Source organism: Nanorana parkeri, unplaced genomic scaffold (genome assembly GCF_000935625.1).
Source record: "Nanorana parkeri isolate BGI_ZX_2015 unplaced genomic scaffold, ASM93562v1 scaffold1752, whole genome shotgun sequence".
Lineage (NCBI taxonomy): Eukaryota > Metazoa > Chordata > Amphibia > Anura > Dicroglossidae > Nanorana > Nanorana parkeri.
Genome location: NW_017308020.1, coordinates 101,806 through 106,961, shown reverse-complemented (window position 1 = coordinate 106,961; position 5,156 = coordinate 101,806).

Genomic DNA, 5,156 nt, shown 5'->3' with positions numbered 1-5,156 from the left:
GATGTGCCCATATGCCCCTTGAATGGTTGTATCAACCATCCTGGTTGGCTGTTATACTGTAGTGTACTGCAATCAGGAGCTGAGTATAAGTAAGAAAAGGCCCCGTTAACTTTCCTCTATAGATAAAATACATGTTACTGGTCACCTTTTTATACATCTCTAATTTCAATATTTTGGCATGCTCGGAGGGGCCTGGGTGATCACAATTTCCATTGACTTTCTATTTTTTTTTTATTTATTTTTTTATAGATTTAAAGCTAAAATGAATTCTCTGACTTGGTTTCTCTTTTATAGTCCTGTTGACATGATTTTTAACTGATTTCTCTTGGAGATGCCTTAAAATGCCATCTGAGAAAATGTACTTCCTGTGCTCCCATTCTAGTACTCTATGCTGGCAGAGATGAGTAACAGCCACATCCCTTGGCACAAGTGTTCTCACACATGCATGTATTTCTGAGGAAGGGAGGGTGTGCCAGACCAGTTCTGTCAGATTACTGAGAGCAATAAGCAAACTAGTGCGTAATTGCTACAGGAGGAGAGTAGAGGTAAGGCTATTAAAATGGAGGCTATTCGTACATGACTTCAATTGGGCTTTAACTGTGATTTGCATGGTAGGACTATAAGAAACCTTTTATCAGGGAAAAATGTTATATTTTATTTAGGTGACCTCTGCTTAAAGAGTAAGAAATCAATTGTATGGTTTTCCCCAAAGATTTATTGCTTCATTTACATTAATTCTCAAGTCAGGGTATTAGGAGTATAAGGCTGCTGGTTTTGCTTTGTACAAAACCAGGACTATACTGTGATAACTTTATCCAAAATATCCTTTAGACAAGCTGCATTAAGGATTGTACAAACTTTGTACAATTTACTTTTGTGAGTTACTTGCTGCACATTCACTGAACTTATCCCCATAACAATCCAATTTTTATTTTGAAACCAAGGATTTGATTTGCTGCTATGGAAAACAACTTTAGTGAATGCATACTCCAAAAATATATTTTCAACCACAGATCCTTCTTTTTGCCATAAAAAGTTCTTACACATCCGTAGCATTGACTTGTTTACTTTATAAGTCTTGACTTTTTACTGACAGAACCAAATGTATGTATTACTTTCTGTCCATTTGGTAGCAATTGGCTTTGCATTACTGCCCAAGCTTATTCAGAATGTTGTGTTGACCATACTTTTTATAACCTCAATTTGAAATATATTCTTGTTTTTATTGTAATATAAATGTCCTTGATAGTTTTTTTTTTTTTTACACATCATAGTGCCTGCATCTTATCTTCAAAGGTATGCTACATGACATATTTGTTTTATGGCCAAGAGAAGTTAAATATAGGCCACTTGCTCCCATTTCAGTTGTAAGGACCAAATTTCTGCAAAGCAAACAGCAAATGCTCCGTAGTGTAAAGCACAACTACTGTTTATTGTGCCTGCTGTAAAGTGATATATTGTGGGTTTCAAAAAGTCCTCCAAGCTTCTCAGGTAGTGAGTAAATGGGTTTTTTTTCTGTAAGATCCAAGAAATAGGATGCACATGAGAAACCATTATTTTAGATTTCCTGGCTCTTGGTGTCACATTAATAAAACTCTAGTACTTATTAAGAACACATAAGGCACCTTTTGTTTCTGGAGCAGGCAAAGTGTATGGCGATAAGCACCTTCATGCTGCCATATAGATGGTCCAAAGTCCGATGCTGACCATATCTAGCCCTCTTAGACAATGTCTGCCTGGGTCTGACTCTTGGCACAGCCAGGAGGGGCTACTTTCTGAATGGAAGTGTTAGAAACTGGATTTTATATTTGTTAGATCAAGGCATGTTTACTTTTTTCTCACACGGATGCACCATAAACCCTTTAAGTTTTTGTACAATGGGTGCCACATTTGTGCTTTTCAACCAAATTATTTGTTACACATAACCGTGTAGGACCACAAAAAAAGTCAATAACGCCAAAGATTTTTTATGTCCACAGATGTGATTTATGGTGATCCTTTTAATGTTCAAATGGGGTTCATAGTGTAATTTTTTTAATCAACACGTAGCACCAACCTCATAAAATGTATTCTGTACTGAGCAGTGTAAAGATCTTTGCGATCAGGAGCAATGGCACTTTATAAATCTCCTTGACAAGGAATAAGAAATTCAAAGGAAACTCCATTAGGGCTGCAATAACTAATCAACATAATCGACGATTGAAAAAGTTGACAACTTTTTCAATCATCGATTAATCGGCTTCCGATTGGTTGGCCCTGTTCACGGCTACACACACACGCGCTGCGCGCCACACCTCCTCATGCTCGCCTCTGCCAGATCCGCCCGCCTGCATCCACACACCGCACTGTCTCGCCTGCCCAAATCCACGATCGGCCCAAATCCACGATCGGCACAGGGACGCGGGGAGAAGTAAGGAGGAGCAGTTGTATGTATAATGTATTGCTGGGATTTGTTGTATTCCTAAATACCTGGTGGTATTCTGCATTGCGATATATAGAAGACTACAAATCCCAGCAATAATACATTATACATCGCAATGCAGAATACCACCAGCTATAGGAGGAATACAAAAAATCCCAGCAATAGTACACTATAGCTAGTGGTATTCAACATTGCACCACTGTATAATGTATTGCTGGGATTTGTATTCCTCTCTAGCTGATGGTATAATATACAGCACAATGTACCATCAGCTATAGAGGACTACAAATCCCACTATCCCAGCAATACATTATACAGTGGTGCAATGTTGAATACCACTAGCTATAGTGTACTATTGCTGGGATTTTTTGTATTCCTCCTATAGCTGGTGGTATTCTGCATTGTGCTGTATAATGTACTATTGCTGGGATTTGTAGTCCTCTATAGCCGGTGCCATTCTGCATTGATTGCTGTATAATTTTACACTTTTCATTTCACTATATTGTACACCACACTTTTTTTTTTTTTTACTTCCACCGCTCCAAGCTTGCTCCTGTGATGGACTGCAATCTCAATACATAACTAGTAGTCCATCACTGGAGCCATTTTTTAAAATGTATTTTATTTTTTCATCTGATTAATCAAACTTAATAATCGGCTAACTAATCGATTTTGAAAATAATCGTTAGCTGCAGCTCTAAACTCCATCCTCATACAGCCCAGTACTGCTGAATCTGATTAAATTATGGGCTTAGCATTACCAAGCTCCCTGGCTCGCCACTGCTCCAGTTGCCACATCTGAGCCTATGCAGTGACATGTACATCTTTTCTGCTGCCATCCAAGAAGGCCATCTTTGCTGCCCCAGCTGGGTGGGAGGAATGTTGGCCGGAGAGAGATGGGTGTGACAAAACTGGCTTGGTCCTGATTAGAACATCTATTTGGTGATCCCAGAGTTTTCTGCAGTACCAATGACCTGGTGGGCAGACACCTGGCAGTGCCTTTTGTACAAGATGAGTATCATGTTTTTTCACTACAGGTATACTTTAATCATACTTAATCGTTGTAGCTCGTTTACTGAAAACTTTCTATAAAAAATATTGTAAAAATGTGTATGTTAAAAAAAAATAATCAATAAACCTATAGTTGATCTTTGTATCTATTTATCCAGTCTTTCTTTCAGCATCTATGAGCCAAAGTAACAGTATTACTTTTAAAAACCGCTTTTACCGCATACCTTTTACTAAAAAATCACGGCAGCATGCAGCTCTGCATGCTGACTTAAAATAATCTTACATTCACTTCTGTTTAAACAGCCCCGATGCTGGCGACGTACACTGTACGTAGTCAGTCACGAAGGGGTTAAACTTGTTTTTCATTTACTTACCAATAGAGTTCATCTACTTCCTGGTCCAGTTCTGGCACAAATTATGTATGTGCCAAAGCGTTACATCAGCAGAGCATTGCTGGGGAATCTCAACTGTAATCTCATGAGGTCTCAGGGAAAGTAATTTTCCTACCCTGAGATGTTGTACATGGTCACACGTCTAGTCGCATGTGCCAGAGATCCAGGAGGTAAATGGAGAGCTAGTAATCTGCCCTTAGTTAACATGGTCACTGCCAGAAGACTGGGAAAGAAAAGAGAAATAAGGTATGCAAAGATTACAACGCCTGCAATTATCTAGAAATGTGTTTGTATATTGCCATTACTAAACATTTCTAAAGGTGTGTTTGTTATTTTAAAGATATGGATAAAGGTCCACTTTAAATCACAAATTCACTCAATGTGGGACTCAATAATAAATATTTAGGGAGCCTTATCTCCCCTCACTTTAGCCCTCCTGGGTATCATTAGCTGCCCTCTATTCCTACCTGGGCAAGCAACTCCTAGGAGGTTTAAATGGTGGCTAAAGAAAAAAATTCAGATGTTTACTCAACCTTTGATGGTAATAAATACTTTGATTATTTTTGGGAGAAGCATAAAAAAAAACCTAATCAAGAACTCCGACATTATTTACAATTACACCCTTCATCTTCTCCCTCTTGAAAACTGAAACCCTACTATTTGAGTGCAAAGTGTGCAGTGACCCATGCTTCCCAGGACTTATCTAGAGTTATCACGTAATTTTCCCACTGCCAGCTATTAAATGTTAGTGGCTGGAGATGAGCACTGTCATTCACAAACACCCACCCACCCACCCACACTAACACATGCCCGTTACTCCATTTTGCAGAGAGACACTAATGTAGTAGCTGGCTTTTTGTGAATAATGGTGCTTCTCTCCAGCTACTGACATTCACAACAACACAGGCTGTCCATTATTACTCCATCACCTAAATAGCTGGTGGCAGGTCTGAGAAGGCACAGGGCTGCATGGCAGAGCTGCAGATGTTCTGTTTGGCAGCTTTCAGAGAGGGAGAGTGCAAAGTTTGTGCAGGCTCTTTGTGCACTTCCTGTCACACCCCTTTCCTCTGGGCTATCAGTCGGAGTTGCTTCCTCTAGCACAGATTTGAATGGGACTTATAGCCAAGTTGATTGGTTTCATATTTAATGCTACAAAGCAAACCATAGCCCACTTGTGAAAATCCCCAACACCGAATTTTAATGTCCATTTAACCAGGACCATGATTAATGGCTATTTCACAAAATCTGATCCCAGTGGATAGCCTCACCCTGGAAAGCCTCCCAGGAAGGACCCCCCCCCCCCCTCTTTTCTTCCCTTTTTTCCCGTTCCG